Consider the following 20,668-nt stretch of genomic DNA (forward strand, 5'->3'; position numbering starts at 1 on the left):
AACAATTTGTGCTACCCATCAATTGAATGCTCTGCCAAATACCCAAGGTCTCAAGTGGAGAGGGTGACAAACATCACAATTTTAAGTGCAAGAGTGCATAATACCTAAAAGTTTTTTGCAGCAATGAATCAAGACTTGAAACAAGATAAGGTTTCCACATGGAAGAACAAGATAAGATCTCATTAGGGCAGATGGTTTAGGGGGACTGATTGTGTAAACTTAAAAAGTAGTCAAAGTTGCATTAGGTAGGTAAATCTTTAGGCCTCATGGTCTATATCAGATATTTTGTTCTAGTTAAGGCTAATCAATATGGGTACATTTTGATTAGACTCTTGCGTATTGCCTTGCTTACAGTTTTTTTTTACTAGCCACTATCAACTTACTGCAAGTGACATATTTCTATATCAACAGTAACAGTGCCCCTCAATGGCCTTGATCTAATTTAGCAGTACAGACTCTAAGAAAAATATGAAAGCATTTAAATACACATTTTCTGTCAGACCTACACATGCCTGGATTATGTTGAACTTTTTTGCTTTAACCCCTTGATGAACAGTTCACATCAAGCACACTACCTTTGTAGCTTGTTTGACATGAACAGTTTGTCAAGTGCACTGCTAAAGAAAATTATTTTCTTTACAAAAAGATTTTTTTTTAAAGAAATTCAGAATGCAAGAATGAGCTTCCCTTGCAAAGTGTATTCATTTTTTTGCTACAGTGAAACCCAGTGCATCCAGCACACTGATGGCACAGTATCAAAGTTAAAGCAGACAGTACAATTACATGTGGTCTGCTTTTAATGATTTGTGTGAAAGTGGAAGTGGTACTGCTGAGAAGGGGACAACATCCTCTTTCAAGTGGTACCTCTCACAAGAGGATGCCTGCTTGAGGATCACCCCAGAATCACAATCCCCAAACAGGAACCTGGGGCCATGCAAGGACCACATTGACTTCATATGGTCACCCACTCATACAAGTAGTGTAAGGAAATGCCTCCTTGGCATGGTTACCCCCTGACTTTTTGCCATTGCTGATGCTACGTTTTGATTTAAAAGTGTGCTGAGGCCTGCTAACCAGGCCCCAGTACCAGTGTTCTTTCCCTAACCTGTACTTTTGTTTCCACAATTGGCACACCCTGGCATCCAGGTAAGCCCCTTGTAACTGGTACCCCTGGTACCAAGGGCCCTGATGCCAGGGAAGGTCTCTAAGGGCTGCAGCATATCTTATGCCACCCTGGGGACCCCTCACTCAGCACAGACACACTGCTTGTCAGCTTGTGTGTGCTGGTGGGGATAAAAAGACTAAGTCGACATGGCACTCCCCTCAGGGTGCCATGCCAACCTCACACTGCCTACAGGTATAGATAAGTCACCCCTCTAGCAGGCCTTACAGCCCTAAGTCAGGGTGCACTATACCATAGGTGAGGGCATAAGGGCATGAGCACTATGCCCCTACAGTGTCTAAGCAAAACCTTAGACATTGTAAGTGCAGGGTAGCCATAAGAGTATATGGTCTGGGAGTCTGTCATGCACGAACTCCACAGCACCATAATGGCTACACTGACAACTGTGAAGTTTGGTATCAAACTTCTCAGCACAATAAATGCACACTGATGCCAGTGTACATTTTATTGTAACATACACCCCAGAGGGCACCTTAGAGGTGCCCCCTGAAACCTTAACCGACTACCCGTGTAGGCTGACTGGTTTTAGCAGCCTGCCACACTCCAAACATGTTGCTGGCCACATGGGGAGAGTGCCTTTGTCACTCTGTGGCTAGTAACAAAGCCTGTACTGGGTGGAGATGCTTATCACCTCCCCCGGCAGGAACTGTAACACCTGGCCGTGAGCCTCAAAGGCTCACCCCCTTTGTTACAGCACCCCAGGGCATTCCAGCTAGTGGAGTTGCCCGCCCCCTCCGGCCACGGCCCCACTTTTGGCGGCAAGGCCGGAGGAGATAATGAGAAAAACAAGGAGGAGTCACTTGCCAGTCAGGACAGCCCCTAAGGCAACCTGAGCTGAGGTGACTCTGACTTTTAGAAATTTTAGAAATCCTCCATCTTGCAGATGGAGGATTCCCCCAATAGGGATGGGAATGTGCCCCCCTCCCCTCAGGAGGAGGCACAAAGAGGGTGTAGCCACCCTCAGGGCAGTAGCCATTGGCTACTAACCCCCCAGACCTAAACACACCCCTAAATTGAGTATTTAGGGGCTCCCCAGAACCTAGGAACTCAGATTCCTGCAACCTAAGAAGAAGAGGACTGCTAAGCTGAAAAACCCTGCAGAGAAGACGGAGACACCAACTGCTTTGGACCCAGCTCTACCGGCCTGTCTCCCCACTTCTAAAGACACTGCTCCAGCGACACTCTCCCCAGAGACCAGCGACCTCTGAAGCCTCAGAGGACTGCCCTGCATCTAGAAGGACCAAGAACTCCCGATGACAGCGGCTCTGTTCACCAAAGACTGCAACTTTGCAACAAAGAAGCAACTTTGAAACAACTTGTGTTTCCAGCCGGAAGCGTGAGACTTGGCACTCTACACCCGACGCCCCCGCTCGACTTGTGGAGAACAATCACTTCAGGGAGGACTCCCCGGCGACTGCGAGACCGTGAGTAGCCAGAGTTGCCCCCCCTGAGCCCCCACAGCGACGCCTGCAGAGGGAATCCCGAGGCTCCCCCTGACCACGACTGCCTGCTTCTAAGATCCGATGCCTGGTAAAGACTCTGCACCCGCAGCCCCCAGGGCCTGAAGGATCCAACCTCCAGTGCAGGAGTGACCCCCAGGTGGCCCTCTCCCTTGCCCAGGTGGTGGCTACCCCGAGGAGCCCCCCCTTGCCTGCCTGCATCGCTGAAGAGACCCCTTGGTCTCCCATTGATTTCTACTACAAACCCGACGCTTGTTTACACACTGCACCCGGCCGCCCCCGTGCCGCTGAGGGTGTACTTTCTGTTTGGACTTGTGTCCCCCCCGGTGCCCTACAAAACCCCCCTGGTCTGCCCTCCGAAGACGTGGGTACTTACCTGCTGGCAGACTGGAACCGGGGCACCCCCTTCTCCATTGAAGCCTATGCGTTTTGGGCACCACTTTGACCTCTGCACCTGATCGGCCCTGAGCTGCTGGTGTGGTAACTTTGGGGTTGCTCTGAACCCCCAACGGTGGGCTACCTTGGACCCAAACTTGAACCCCGTAGGTTGTTTACTTACCTGCAAAAACTAACAAACTCTTACTCCCCCCAGGAACTGTTGAAAATTGCACTGTCTAGTTTTAAAATAGCTATATGTCATTTATGTGAAAACTGTATATGCTATTTTGCTGATTCAAAGTTTCTAAAGTACCTACCTGCAATACCTTTCATTTGAAGTATTACATGTAAATCTTGAACCTGTGGTTCTTAAAATAAACTAAGAAAATATATTTTTCTATACAAAAACCTATTGGCCTGGAATTGTCTCTGAGTGTGTGTTCCTCATTTATTGCTTGTGTATGTACAACAAATGCTTAACACTACTCCTTTGATAAGCCTACTGCTCGACCACACTACCACAAAATAGAGCATTAGAATTATCTCTTTTTGCCACTATCTTACCTCTAAGGGAAACCCTTGGACTCTGTGCATACTATTCCTTACTTTGAAATAGTGCATACAGAGCCAACTTCCTACAAGTAGGGTACCATTGCATTGGGACAAGTGTGAAAATGGTGGGTTGTAAGTGCTTTGTGGGACTCCACAGATGGCGAACATTATTTTACAGAAATGTAAGCAGTATTTATGACTTTAGCCAAGGTCTGAGTTTTGCTGGGCATTCTGGGTAAGTAACCACTGTATGATTCACACGTCACACTACTCTACACTCCAGTTTGTGTTTAGGTTTCAGAAATGTCTGAGTTCTGTAGATTTCCTGAGTGGCAGCCGAGCTTGGACCCAAACGATGCTGCAATGAATAATCTCAAATTGGAGCAGATTCCACTGTGAACATTTGAGGCCTGATTCTGACCCTGGCGGCCGGTGACCGCCAGGGTCACCGGCCACGGAAGCACCGCCGACAGACCGGCGGGGCTCCGAAGGGCATTCTGACTGCGGCGGTTCAGGCGCGGTCAGAAAGGGTAAACCGGCGGTCACCCGCCGGTTTACCGCTGCCCTTCTGAATCCTCATTCAGACACCCCCTACCGCCATCCTGTTCATGGCGGGAAACCCGCCATGAACAGGATGGCGGTAGGGGGTGCCGGGGGTCCCTGGGGGCCTCTGCAGTGCCCATGCCAATGGCATGGGCACTGCAGGGGCCCCGGTAAGAGGGCCCCGCAAAGTATTTCAGTGTCTGCTATGCAGACACTGAAATACGCGACGGGTGCCACTGCACCCGTCGCACCTTCCCACTACGCCGGCTCAATTCTGAGCCGGCGTCCTCGTGGGAAGGTTGATTTGCCCTGGGCTGGCGGGCGGCCTTTTGGCGCCCACCCGCCAGCCCAGGGCAAATCTCAGAATCACCGCAGCGGTCTTTCGACCGCGGTGCGGTGTTCTGACGGGGTTACTTTGGCGGGCGGCCTCCGCCGCCCGCCAAAGTAAGAATGACCCCCTTGATGTCTTCACAAAGTGATCTGTGGCTTTTTCTGAAGCAGGCAACAGGCCCACCCACTAATATGGGGCACCATTGTAATCAGGAGAAGTATTATGATATATTATTATTCATTGGATTTCCCTAAATTTTGGCTACTAAAAATAAGCCAATGTGCTATAAAGAATGCATTATGCAAAATGCCATCAAACTCACATAAGAGAATGGGTATCACCAAAATCAGAGGTGTACAAATAAATACTATTATAAACTCAATAACCTGGCTACATTTAAAAAATGAATAGATTTCCTTCATTTCCATTTTTCTTTCATTAGAATTATTGAAGCATAATCGGCATATATTGAAAAATCACTATAATTTTCTGCTCAGTTGCTGGCTCTCAGCATAGTGTGCTTTTGGACAATCATACTTATTCCTGTGGTCTGAAAGAGTGTGTCAGACATAACTGTATGATACTTCTGTATATAGTCAATGGGGGCAAAAAATAACAGTTATCAACTTTGTCATTTATTTCTAGTTTTCCTGTTTTTGTTTACATTATGTTTATTTCAACAATTAGTTTTTGTTAGGAAAACCATGGCCAGCGTACACAAATGACCCATTGTTAAATTTCAAAGTTTGTCTGTTTTTCAGTTCAGGTTTTACTGATAGATTTCACATCTAGGAAAAAATGACTACCACTTAGAAAAATTCAGAGCCTGCTGTAACAAATCCTATACAACCCAGCTTGTTCCTCAAAGCTGAGAAGATGGTGCTCCTAGCACAACAAACCTTTTGTTAATGCCATATTTAGAACAAAACACACACTTTCTCGCCAGGCCATTTTTCCAAAGAAAAACACGTTTTTTCAATGTTTGGCTATCCACATTCCCTAGGTACCTTCACATTTATCCAAAACTCGGCTTTTGAGTCTTTGTGGGAAACCGTTACGAAGGCTTGAGTGCAAAGTGCTCCAAGTATAACAAAAAGACTCAGCGCTGTGGGTGAGGGAGAGGTGAGGTGTCAACAGCAATGGGTTGGGGGCGGGTCTATGTTCCTTTTGAATAGAACTCATTGTGTTTTTCTAATTGAATATTATTGTGTGTGATTTAAGTGCACATTTGAGCAACTTGATAATGAGAACTTGGAGATAAATGTTTAACCTCAGCACACAATGTTATCCACTCTCTATATACACTCCACAATTGCAAGTGACCCATGACCCTAATTGACTCAACTTCTGCCTTTCAAAGGAGGAGTGGAAGGTCACACTTACAAGGGCGAAAAATGTAATAGCTGCTCTAGCCCCAGCCTTCCACAGCCTTTTAGTCCAGGCTTTTGCCAGTGTATTGCATTGGTTGTTGTCATTGTGAAATGGGCACACTTCGGGCCATATTTATACTTTTTGACGCAAAACTCTGCCGACGCAGTTTTGCGTCAAAAAGTTTAATGCCAGCTAACGCCATTTCATAGCGCCGCTCGGGCGTCAAATTTATACTTTGGTGCAAACCACTGGTTTGAGTCTTTTTTTTTTACTCAAACCAATGCGCCATGTCGTAAAGAAAAACAACGTTAACCAGCGAAAATGACTTTTATCCGGTTTACGACATCGCAAACCGGATATGCGCCTTTTTTTTCCACAATTGCATCAAAAAGCGGAGCAAACACAGCAAATTGTGCAAAGGAGAGCCAAAATGGATCCCAGAAGCTATGAGAGAGCCCAGGAAGACGACAACCAACCAGGAACCAGCCAGGAGGACCCACACAAGACCCAGGAGAGGGAGAAGAAGAAAAGGAAGTGTCAGTTCAGTGAAGAGGAACAGGAAATACTGGTGAAAGAGGTGACGGAACACCAGCACTAATTTTGTCACCTCTAAATTGCCAATTGGGAGGAGGGAGGCAATTCGGCAACAAATTGTCGATAAGATCAACAGTGTGGCAGAAGTACGGAGAACAGTCACTGAGTGCACGAAGCACTGGCATGACTGCAAGTGCAGGACCAAGGAAAAGATGGCAAGGAACAGGAAGGCAGTACTGCAGACTGGGGGTGGGAGTCCAGCACCGCAGGAGGCCCTGGACCACATGGAGGAGATGGTGGCAGCTGTCATCCCAGAGGAGATCGTCACAGGGATTCAAGGACAGGACAGCGCAGACTACCAGGATTCAACACAGCTGCAGGGTAAGTGGCATGGGGAACTAAAATGCCTGATTGTTAACTGCAAGCACACCTACTACACAATTAATGTAAGTCATGATAATCAGGGAGTGGAAAGGGCAAAGGGGCACTGCACGGGGGCATGGGCTGTGCAGGTCAAAAGGGGGGCACAGCACAACCGTACACCAACAACCTTTGCATTGGGGTATGCTGCCATGCCAAGGATGTTGGAAAAGCAAACCCAGTCCAGGAGGGTAGGGTACAACGTAAAACTGGCCTGCTGTCACACAACAGCTGGTATTGTTGCTACATGAACTAGGGCTCAATTAACAGTCTCAGGTCATATCCGCAAGTAAAATATAACATTGAAAACAGTTGCCACTACCACCTCTGCTGTGTGTGCAGGTCAAGTAGCTAATGGCAGTTACGTGACCGTGGATCAAACACACCCAACTTAGAGGGTTCAGGATGACAACGTTATCAATCCCCTGTAATCAATAAAAAAACGTGCTAATCCTGTCAAATGCTAATGTCCATAGTCGCTACAAACATCAGGCATTGTCGTAAACATTATGAGGTACACAGCAGTAATGTCATACCCATGCTGCACATGTCAGGTTCACAATAGCTGCAATGCCACCATGCAACATCCCAACTGTCACACTGCTAAGACAACAGCATTGAGGGGGAGGACATATGTTTCCAGCTAGTGAAACACACCCGCACAGTCAGAAGAGGAAATGGAACACATTCCCCAACATCAACATTACACACTACCAATGCTGACACTTGTATTGTGCCATGCCAATGCTATACATAGTATATGCTAGGTCTCAGCAACATAAAGCTGGACGTGAAATATCAGAGACTGGGTCAGTTCCAGATTGTTAAGTGTGGTGTAAGTGCCATCAGAACACCCACAGCCAGTGCAAGGCCACAACATGAGAATGGAAGTAGATGGAGGGTTGAGATGTACAATAAGGTGGCAACATACAATTTGGGCAGAACCTGCACCTAGAGGATGTGATGCAGACAATTCCCCAAACTGCCCACACTATATGTGACATGCAGGTGGGGCATAGACCTGGGAGAATGCTAATCTTAATGACAGGAACAATGAACAGGAACCAAGATCACAATGTGCAACTAATAGTGAGGCATGTCACATTACAAATGCCACAGCACAGACACACTAATTGTACAATATCTCATTGCAGAGGACGATGACTCTCTTGGGGATATGCCTGTCCTGGACTTCCCTGATGACATGTATGACGAGCTGACAAACATCAGCCGGCAGACCCTCCAAGATGCCCTTGGAACCCTCCAGACCCTACCTTCAATCGCAAGGAGGAGCACAGAAGTAGCAGCCATCACAGAGGGCCCACCCAGCACCCCAATTGTAGAACCTGCCAGCTCCAACCCAGTTGAGGACTCTGAGTACACTGTCACCAGCTTTGAGAGGACTGTAGTTGGAGTACAGCAACAGCTGGCCAAGGAGGTGCGGGTGGGGATGGAAAATATGTCAGCCAGCCTAGAGGGAGTGAGTTTGTGCATGATGACATCTGCAGAACAGGCAGCAGCCATACAAGGACGAACATGTATCTTACAAGAACTTAAACAAAGTGGGAAGGAAATCAGCACAGCAGTAAGGGAGTTGCCACACCACCTCGCACACCAAACCTTTCACTGTGTGCACGAATGCAATATTGACCCCCTACCACAGTGATGTAGCTGCTATTCTTAAGAACCAGCAGCTCCTCCTTGCTGCAGTACTGCCCTTAATAGCCCCACAGTTGGCAGCTACCGGGATTTCTGACTCCACATCTTCAAACACTGAAGTGTGTGTTGCCCCTTCAAACCCACCACTACCAAGGGCAGAGGAGACAACACACACATCAGAAGATGAAGACGTGGAGCAGAACACCTTCACCCGTAACAGTACCCAAGGTCCTGTGCTTCGTAACATGCCAGTCTTGCAACAGCTGCTCACATGCACTGTTCTCCAGCCCACTGTTTACCTTGACACTATGCTCTGTGATTGTCTCCCACTACCTCATTGGCAATTCATGTTACTCTGCACTGTATAACACTTCACCCCAGCATGTCCAATGACAAGTCCTTTTGGACTTGTGTAGTATCATAATAGAAGGCGTCACACTAAAAGACTCACAATCCTGGACTATGTAAATATTGCACAATAGCACTTTAAAATAAATAGCACTTACACAACCATTTTGTCTCTGTGTAATGTGACACATCAACCATAAGGGAGATTAGTGATGTTTGCCTCATGTCAATGGCCAGAGACTGTCAATAAAACTGCCTTGAAAGATTGTGGGCTGATAACTACGCACTGGGGTCTGGATTGTACCATCATCTGCCCTTCCTGAGGGTTAATTCTGAAGTAAATAGAAGAATTACAGTATAATGCTGTGTTGGACAGAATAAGTCTGCTTCAAGGGATGTCTAAACAGAAACTCCATGTCTTCAAATTTTTCTTCTAGACAATCTTTAGGTATGTGACATTTGACTCTAAAATTTCATCACACACACAGACCATAAACCAGGAATAGATGTGTACGAGTGTACAGAAAAATAAGGCCCATATTTATACTTTTTTAGCGCCACATTTGCGTTGATTTTTGACACAAAATCGGCGCAAACTTACAAAATACAATTGTATATTGTAAGTTTGCGCCGATTTTCCATAAAAAAACAACGCAAATGCAGTGCAAAAAAAAGTATAAATATGGGCCTAAGTAACCTGGCAGTACAATGTAAGAAATGATAGGTGTGAGTTATGTATACTATACTACATCAGATTGTACCATCACTCACCTTATCAGGGTTCACATGAACATCAGGGTGCAGCCAGACGTGCCACAGTGTCCCAGAGACTAAATTTGGTCTCAAAGTATGACAGAATGAAAACATACATCCAAACTTAACAACACATTGGGAACCATAGTAACCTTGAATGGTTGGTGCAATGGATGGCAGGTGCATAGAGAAGAAGCTTTGGTGTAGCTGCAAATGTGGCAGCTCAATTGGGATTCGGATGCAGGATGGAACACAAATGCAAATACTAACTTGACAGTGTTCACCCATGCCAAGGCCCTGATCCCCAAGCATATGACACATACTGTAAAGGAGTACCTAAATATTTATTGAACTGTAAAAATGGATAATAAAACTAGGGGAAACACCTTAACTAACCTAACCTATCCTAACTACACATTACCCACAACTGGCCCTAACTACCCTAAGCTAAATTTACTTTCACATTTCACTAAACATTCCAAACATCAACTCCCCACCCCCCTTAAATGACGGGACACATGGAGGACAACATATACTAACCTAAACACATACTATCTTATCCTAAACAATTATATATTTTTTTGTATTTTTTAATATATTTTTGTTATTTTTTATTACACAAAAACCCCAACATCATCCCCCACCCACCCCCCCATAAAAAAACACATTAAAAATGTCATACCCTCCGCCCCCTAAACCCACTAAATATAAGAACCAGGAAAGAGGAGGGAGGGGAGGGAATCATGGCTGAGGGTCCAACAGTTATAGGTTTGCAATCCGCAGGATCTTTTTTATCCCACGCACTCTCCTGTTAATCTGGGACACCTCCTGCTGCAGCCTGTCCATTCTGCGCAACATCCATTGCATGTCACGTTGCATGTTCCTAAATTCAACATTGACAATGACTGCAGCAGGGGTGGTCTGTGTGCCAGTTGTGAAGGGTTGTGCTGTTTCTGGTGCCATGCTTGGAGAGGGAGGTGCAGGAGCTGCTGTCAGTGGTCCAGGAGCTGATGATGTTGAGGGACATGCAGTGGTGGCTGTCATCCTTGTGGATACTTGGGTCAGAGTGGTGGTGCTGGTGGTGGTCCGCTGTTGTGGACAGGGATGGGCACCCTTGGGCAAATGCCCTCCAGCCCCCTGTGGCTCTCTCATGGCGATAGCGCTGTGCCATGTGACGGAACCCAGACTCAACATCCAGAATGTGGCAGTAACGCATCGCCTTCCTCTGGAATTCGCGAATCTGATTGGCATCCATTTTGGCTGTTGTTCAAAAAGATGAAGCCAAACATTAGTTACAATATTGTGTGATACAGCTACTGATGATATTCAAAAGGTTCTTCAAAATTAGCTTAAACAGGTCAAATCACAGTACAGATCACAGATTGTCCCTGAGGAAGTACATGCCAACGCAGCCCACACATGTCCTATCTAACAGCCCAGCAATGCTCTAAAAGATGTGTACCTACTTAAATGATCTAAGCATCATTGTTCTGCCATTATTCACATAACAAATGCTGCAAGACCTCCACATGTAACAGGCCAACTAATGACTATCTTCTGGATGACAATCAAGGACCACAAGATCTGTGATTTGTAAATGGAATTGCCAGGATGGTATGCAGTTGCTAATCATGAGTGGGTATCCTAGGTTGGAACAAATGCATTTATGAATTACATGTCTGTGTACTACACTTGGATCCTCACTCCTAGGTACACATATTTCATAACCCTAAGTCTGTGCCTCAGGGGGGACGGACATACAACACATACTTTCAAACATCAAGGACAGCCAGGAAGCTTTGGACAACTGTCTATGGGTTTAGTCAGTCCACCACAGGTAAGGAGGGTGTCCAACTAGGATAGACACAAACATTGTACAATCACATCCACATTTATGTTCCTAATTGTGGACAATTGTCAACATTATTTGATATCACCAATACCTGTCCTACAACAAGCACATAGATGCACGCACCCATCTGGCCTTGAGCTGCATGCACACCTATGACATTGTCTTCAAGTGCCACATAAACGTAGCAGAACATGTGGAGCTAGATGCTGCTAGGAAGTCAAACATACAGTCCTACATGTTCATTAGTTAACAGGGAGGCTCAAGTCTGTGGGTAATACTTCGGCATCCCTGCTCCTTGTGATTCAGGGTATGATTTGCTGACTAAATCATGAAAATGGCTGCCTTCAAATTTTTCATTACAAGACATGTAACAACAAATGTCACACTATTCACATGGCCATGCCTACAGTGCTGCACTACAATCCCAAATGATGACTCTACACCACTGATTGTCCAACTCAAATATGAAAAAAAAGTCAAACTCCAGTCGTCACATATCAAATCATGTGCCAGCACATCATACCTTGCTATGTGTCCAACACACAGGAGTCAATCACACACCAGCTGCAAACACAACTCAGAAATGAAATATCAACACTTACTAGAAATGTTCGGGTCTGCAAATCAAGCCACCTCTCCAATTGTGTGGGGGGGCAGGTCCACCTGTAAATCATGGAAGGGTAAAATGTGCTCAATGTCTGTGCACTGTACAACACTTGAAGAAAAAATTACTGTGTGTGACATTATATCTGATAGTCCAGCCCCTCAGGCAAGATGACACTCCAACAGACATACCACTGCAAACATGTATTGACCCTGTGACTCCAGTGAGTGATACACACACATATGCACACATGCAGTGGCCCTAACAATCATGTGGTGACAAACATGATTCCTCAATTGGTTGCAGATTCATTTGTAAAGTGTACTCCATTTATTAATTTGTTGTTATGAGAGACAGGCAAAGCAATGCTCCTGGTGCACCGCAATACCAGTCACTCAGGTGTTGTGGCTTGTGCATCAAGGGACAATCAGTCACTGTGTAATGCTCATGTGGGTTGAGTTTAGCTCATGAATTATTATGCTTTCTATAGTCCATTACATGTGGGCCTGTGTTGTCTGTAGGTTACATATGCTACATTGACAGTGTACCCTGGGCCAGATATGCCCCCTATGACACGATAGTGGCAGGGATCCCGTGTGTTACTTGATGACAATCTGACGCTAAACATGAATCAGCCATTTATCTAAATTAATACAACAAAGAAATATATGCTGACAGTGTCTAATTTGGTCATCCGTGACAGAATGCATGGGCACAAGTTTAGTCATTGCACCTGAAATGTGTCACCCTTTGCCCTGTGTACTCATATCGGGTATTGGAATTCACAGTTAGGCACATTCATCATCTTACATTAACCAAGTTGGGTCATCTGTGGGTATACAACAAACTGACACTGTCCCATTATTGAAACATGGTTTAGAAAATGTCCTACTGTGGCAAGCTTGATGATGTAGGTTTCAATTTGTATGCACCTTGGGAATGGCAGCAGTCACAGGAATGCTGGTCTTCTGATCTTAGCATACACCCATGTCTGTGATAGCCTTCATACTGGGAAGTTAGCTATTGTAAATATGCTGCACTAGATCAGCAGGGGTGTACCAAACGTAAAGTAGCAAAGTATTTGGATACTTTATATGTATGATGTAATCGGGCAGGGTTCCTTTGCACAACATCATGCAAGTAATAAATTGTGACCATGCAATCACCAACTTCAGGTATCCCATGATGACCCAATAACTTATGAGAATTGCATGGCTTTAAAGTGATACAGATGGCAAATGCGTCAGCTCTGTTCCAACTATTGTGCCCAAGGCAAATTAAAACACACAGCAACAATGAACAGAGGACCATATATATTTTTTATTCCTTAATTTTTAGCATTTGTTTCATGTTTTACACTACAGCTATGGAAAGTAGCACCAAACATTTAGATATGAACCCGTGTGCATTACTTTGGCATCCATTTCTAATTTAATAGAGGCACAAACCAAGTCAAAGTATTAGCCTAAGATATTACCTGAGGTTAGGAAGACCTTTGTACGTATGGCCAGGAATACAGTTCAGACGTATTCCAAATAATTGGGGACCACATTAATTCCTTGTTTTAGCTTGTGAAATACATCTCTTTCCTGGTACACTCACTGACCATGAATGAAACATATGTTTGAGCCGCATTACCATCATCTATTGACGTCAAAGCAGCACTAATTTACAAGATCAAGTTGTGTTTTGTAAGTTTGTGCAGCTGTTGCATCAACAAATGATAGTAATGTGTAGCAAATATTGTATAAATCAGGGCCACTGTCTGTTTAACTTGCATTCCACATGTCTAAAAACATTGCATGCAGCATATCAACAAATCTCCTACTGTCACTACAGAGCATTTAAATGTGCACATTACTCTGAATTGTACTCACCAACAGGGCCACCAATCACCATGCCCAGGTGATCCAGCAGATCTTGTTCGCTCGCAACAAGGTTAGCCCAGCAATGCTTGAGTTGGTGGTCATTGCGCGGTGTGATGAAAATTCTCCTCAGATGGTACAGCACCTTGGACCACCTGAGCCTCCTCGCCTCTGTGTGATACCCCTGTATCACCCTGCCACCAGCCTCAATCATCAGGAAGAGGAAGTGGCACAGCAGCCAAATGAATGCCCCCAGCTCCTCCTCACCCATTCTCCCCAGACGTGGCCCACACAACATGACCGAAATAATAGTTATAGGAAAGGGTACAGAGGTAAATACAGGGAAAGGAGGGAGGAAAATGGAAGTTAAGTAACCCACAAACAGCCCAACAATCCCCAAACTGATAATACCCACTACACACTCCCAACAGCACAAAGACAAAATTAGACACCAAATATGACAAAAACGCACATACACTTAACAACTGAGAGAATTACTAAAACAACAGATGACAAATAGGATGCACACAGGAGACAAAAGCACAATTTGGACAGACAAAACTCTCAGGACAGCCACACAGTCTAGAAAAATCACAGACTGCAAAGTGAAAGTGAAAGTACACCCACTGTACCATTTCTGCAAACAGGATATCTTATTACATCACTTCCTGTCTCAAATGTGGTGCGTTCTTATTATGATGCGTGAAAAATTCATTACTCTTACGGGCTGTGCTTCAAATTTGTTTGCTGCAAATGCTTCAAAATTCCCCCGCATTCATAGTTCCATACATTTTTCATTGATAACCAATTTCATGGGGTACAGTGTAGGAATTACCACTCGGGCCCAATGTATGTATGATGGCTGTGAGCGTCATTTTTCAAAGCATATGTGGCAAATTTTGGTGCATATGTGTCTTTTTGACGCGTTTGTGTCAAAATATCTGTCTTTAACTGTGTTTGGGTCATTTCTCTAATTTTTAACATGCATGAAAGCTGTAACTGTACAGAGATAGGCTGTCTGCACCTGCATTGTGTGTCCAGTGTTTGGGCACATGTGGCAGACCACACTACTGCGGACCATAATACTCATGTTGTTGTACCGGATGAGCACTCTTAACTGACGCAAAAGCTACCCAAACATTAGGAATAAAAATTGGTATTCCCTAGTTTGAGCAGGTGGTGCGTCAAGAGAGGATAGCAAGGCTACGCAACTTAATACATTCACTCATGGCCTGTGTGTTTATGTATGTGAATTGGCTATTTCAATTGTTGTTGGGCCTCTGTGTGAACGTCACAAGACATGCTTTCATTAATGTGCTTGTATGCATGTGTTGGGAATGTGGATAACCTTCAGATGCTATTCAGTGTGGAAATGAGTCAGGATATGTGTTTGTCATACACGTAGCATCTAATGCTGTGTGGGCTTCCCTGACTTTTGGGACAAAACATCCCCCATGACAAACTATGCACAGGATAGATAGAGGATGGTTGATAATGGCAATGTTAAAAGTGTAAGTCATCACATGTACTAGAATGTTGGATATCACTTCCTGGTCACTTGTTTGTATACTACCCATGAGTCAGGCATTTGAAAATGCTATGTAGGTACAGTATTTGTGACACAGAGTCCCAAAACCAATCCAACAATGGAATGCCACTCCACAGTTTGAGTCATATAAATTACCTATGTTTCTCTTGTGGCAGTGAAGGACCAGCAGACCAAGCTGCATGTGTTCACATATTTCCAGTAGTAAATTGCACAAAGGTGTCCAGTTCAAGTGTGTGGCCATGTGTACCCTGTGTCATTATTGGCCTCCATGTTGTCACAGTTACGTGCAGGTCTAGTCATGAGTCTGTGGAGCCATTCCCTGCATTAACAGAGTATCCTTCAAAGCAGAATTGACCGAAACCCAAAGCGGAATTGACAACACACATGGGGATAGTCCAGCTATGGCACTGCAGAATTCTTATGAGGCTGACAACAGGGCAACCTTGGTGTGCTCACAAACTTAATGGATCACTAATTAGAAACCGGCAGGTTTCATCATAACATTTGTAGACAGGGTGGCCTCTAAAATTCCCACTGCAACAGGGAACATTAGTGCCTCTGTGCTGATTAATCTCACAGCTAGTCACCATGCAAGCACCATCAATGGGTTGCAGCCAATGTGAATCTGTGTGTGGACTGTCAGGGCACAGACATGTTTTGTTCTTTAATGCACATCAGCAAACGTTGTTTGTTGTGCTGGAGGCACCATACCCAATCCATGCATACAGCCATAGTACACTGTCACTGTTTGTCACTCATGCATACATGAAACCCAGACAACAGAAAGGGCTGGGATTAGGCTATTTGAATACATGTCGCCATGATACGATAAGTAAACTGATTACACTATACAATCTATTTAAGGATTCATCGTCGACCTACCAGACACAATACCCCAGGAGGAAAGAGAGGGCAGGGGAAGCAACTATGAGACAAATGTAGCCACAGGCAACCTCTATGGTAACACAAAGACAGGAACCAATCAGGCTAACAGGATGCAGGCTCCATCAAGAACTAACATGAACAAGGCAAATGCACAGTGAGCAGACTCTGACTGGGAAAAGCTGGAACAACTCTGTGGAAAATAAAAACTGTATTTGTGCTGTGGGCTGCAACATTACACAATAACCCAAGGCCTGTGTTACACAAGTGATTTATACGGCAATGCACAACACGGATATACATAAAATGGCAGTTCTAAGCCGTTCCAGGCAGCAGCAATGGCAGTGCAGGTTCAAAAGGCTGGTCTGCATGGAAGTGCTCACAGGTGTGTGTGCAGCTTCAGTTTCTCACAGGTCCTGTAGGTGAGAATCAAGTTCAAAGGTCCAACAGTACCTTTCACATGGGAGGCAATGGACAGGTGATTACGGGTCCTACAGACTACCATTCAGTGCATTATCGGACCTGAAGTCCATACAGACAGATGAACTATGACTATTACTAAAGAGGGAAGCACACTGGAGTCAGAATGTGAGTCTGGGTGTGTGTAGATGAAGGATTATCAGGGTACAAATAGTCCAGTTACAGGGCCCCCTAGAGAAGGGTGGGGAGAGACTGAAAACATGCCTGTGGCAGGACTTATAACCTTGCAGAGATAGCTGATGTCACACTTACTGCTGTCAAGGGTCTGGTCATACATTCCTCTTACCAATGCAATGGCACATACACTGCCTCATGTATGAAGTAGTTTTTTAACTTATGATTGATGGTGTCTTAGTTGTGTGCCATATGCTGCAATGAACCATGTTGCCAACATGGATGTGTACCATAGCTGTGCTACTCTGATATTGCCCTTCAAATGTGAAATGGACAGGATATATGTCATTTACACTGTGTGAAGTTGGGTGTACATTCATGCCCATCAAATGTGATGTGGCTTTTTTCAGTATCCTAATCTGTATTACTGCAATGCTCCATGAGGCTAAACTCTTATTATGATTCCTAGGGATCATGTGATGCATAAACAATTACCCAGACCATGATTTAGTGATGAAGTGAGGTGTTTAATGACATATGGTAAGACAGTGTTGATGGTGACTAGAGTTAAAAGAAGTTTTGTACAAAGTGTTGTCTCCGATGCAATTCTGCTGCAGTGTTTGGATGGTCCCCTTCATGTTGATGGACAACATCCTCCTCTTTCTCCTCTTCAGGCATTTGTGGCTCTGGTTCATAGAGGGGAATGTTCCTCCTTACACATATGTTGTGCAGGATGGCACAGGTCATATTTCAGGTGAATATAAGAGGCTGCCTCCGGTGATGTCGAGGCACCTGAATCGTGTCTTCAGGATGACAAAAGTCCTCTCTACTATGGTGCGTGTCCTCCGATCTGCCTCATTATAGGCACGCTCTGATGCTGTGCTTGGGTTGGCAAATGGGGTCATGATCCATGGCTGGATCCCATACACCTGATCAGCTGAAAGATAAATTGAGTGAAACAAATTGGATGTAGATTGCACCATAATTATCACTTAGCATGGCAGTTGTTATCTTGTGTTGTCTGTGACTCATCTGTGTTTGTGTTATTGCGTGGAATCCTAGGCTTCTAGGATGTAATATCAGCATTGGGTTGTTTAATTATCTAAACTGGTTTTTGGATGATTGACCGGATATCAGCGGTATTTTTGTACACTTGTAGTACATTGTGTACTCCCATGCATTATTTCATGTGAAAGAAGTGTCCATGTGTCTTCACTGGGGGTGACATGATACTTCCACACACAGAATCGATTTCACAGTGGTGGTAACACGGTTGCACTATGTGGCCTGAAGATCCCATCCAATTCAACATATGTAATAGCATGTGAAAAACAACAGTGAGGACCTTTGATTTGGCTAGGTGACGATGTACAATACATCTCCATAAGTTGGCAGCACTGAAGTGTTGACAATTGACAGTGCAAAAATAACCCTTGTGTGACAAGTTCTATGCAAACCTATTTTTGTGCCGTCACTGAGTTGACTCATGTGCAAACATGTACCTACACTACTGAAGCTGCTCCAGGGAAGCTGGCTAACTTGGTTGTGGGGGTGGAGGTTTAATTGTCAGAAGGTTCATATGCCTGGACATCTGTTGTCTATTTGTGTAATTGTAACAGTCCACTTGCTTATTGCCAGCGAGCAATGTCACCCCTGGAGTGATGTGAGATGTTGGTACTGCCTCAATGATTCCATGTCACCTCCATTAGAGTCATCATCATCATCATGCTATGTGTTTCATGATGTTTGACCTGCAGTGAAACACATTACACACCCCTTACACAGTAAGTATTGCTTGGAAGGGTGTGTGATTGAGTGGTATTGATGTGATATTGAGAGATTCATCTTCCAGGTTGTAGTGCCGGTTAAGGCCATGTCATTGTCACTGTGTGGTTTAAAATTGGTCCCTTGTGGCTCTGGAGTGGCATCTGTTGTTATGTGCATCTGTAATTTGTCCATAGGTGTGTATCCCATTGGGTCAGGATATCAAACATGACTAGCAGTGTCACAACCTCAGTGTCTTCCTGGCCATGTGTTAATGTAGAGGTGTATGTGTTGTGTGTCCTACAGGGTTGCTGTGCAGTGTGTGTATAACTGGGTTTCTGTACTTACCAACAAGTAGGCCATTTCTATATCGTCCACCCTGGAAGTGTTGATTGATGGTGCAGTGGCAGAAGATGAATGAATCATGTACACTCCCAGGATACTTTGCCACGATGTTGGTGATCAATCCCCGGTGATCCACAATGGCCTGCACATTGATGGAGTGTGTGTGCTTCCTGTTGCGGTATAGATGCTCGGTTGCAGCAGGTGGCACAATCCGCACATGTGTGCAGTCAATGGCACCAAGCATGTGTGAGAAGCCATTGATTTGGTAGAAGCCCTATTTGGTCCCTTGCTGCTTCTGCTGTGTGTTGGGGGAAGCTGATGTGGCGGGTTGTGAGGGAGATGATGGCATCCAGTACCTTGGGTAGGAAGGCAGAGAATGAGAGCTGTGAGATCCCAGCAACCAGGGCACCAGTTGTTTGAAAAGAGCCACTTGCCAACATGTGGAGGACAGAGAGCAGCTTGGTCTCTGGTGGAATGATGTGGGGTGTCTGCAAGCTGGGTAACAACTGTGGCACAATGTTGCACAGCAGCTGCTGTATGGCTTGCCAGTTTAGTCTGTACCTCTGGATGATGTCATGTTCCCTGAGGCCCAGAGGAGTTGTCCTGGTCCTAAATATCCTCTCTTGCCTTGTGCATTGCCTTTGGGGTCCCTGTTGGTGTGGTGGAAGCTGCTGCTGTTGGTCCTGTGCTCTGCGTCTTCAGGCATGCTGGATGAATAGCACCTTCATGTCTTCCTTTTTGTGCTCTGATGTTGCTTCTGTGTGTTTTCCTTAAGTACTGGTGTGTTTACCCCATTTTAACACCTGCCCTGACCCAGGCGTTATTTTTTTACGCAAATCGGGCTGTGTACCATTTTCCGACTCCGCCTCCCACCCGTGTGGGGTTTTTGCGTGGTTGGATAAATATGGCGCATGGGTGTTTAAGTCATTTTTTGGACTGGTATGCCTACCTTGCGTGTCATTAACGAAAGGCGGTTTCACACATTCCAGAAAATGACACACACAGCAGAATTTTGACGTTCGTGGGGTCGGGCATCAAAGTATAAATATGGTGTAAGGTTTGCGCCAAATTTGCGTAAAATAAATGACGCAAATCCAGTGCAAGCAGAGTATAAACATATCCCTTATATCCAAACTGGCATACCACAGCCACCAGGAGAAGAGTTGTGTGCACCAAACCCATTTCACATATATATACGAAACTGTTGCAGCACAATGTTCAGTCAAATTACTACATCTTAAAGTAAAAGATTTGTAACACAATAGCAATTTATACTAAATTGTCACACTTTGCACACACAAAAATCATCAGAAATGGCACCCTGCGATGAGCAAGGTCTTGGCTATTTTGTTTTGACTGCTTTTGTTCCTCTCTCCTTGTCAGCTGCCTTTTCCCTCCATCCAACATAATTTAAAACCATCTGCCCTTCTTTATTCCCAAATTCAACTTTTTTGTACTTATTGCATTATTGTCTCTTTTTCACTGTGTTCATCTTTGTGTTTATTAAAGATTTCAGTGTCTGTCCTCCTGTTTTTTATTTTCTGTCCTGACTCGAGTCCCACTCCCAAAATTCTGATTGCAGAAGTAGGCAGTGTGAGCACCACTTGCACCCCATGCGGTCAGCGCAGGCAGGGGTGCAGCACCATCCCATTCTCACCAAGGCAGGGGTGGCCACACTTAT

This window comes from Pleurodeles waltl, chromosome 3_1 (assembly GCF_031143425.1).
Source record: "Pleurodeles waltl isolate 20211129_DDA chromosome 3_1, aPleWal1.hap1.20221129, whole genome shotgun sequence".
NCBI lineage: Eukaryota > Metazoa > Chordata > Amphibia > Caudata > Salamandridae > Pleurodeles > Pleurodeles waltl.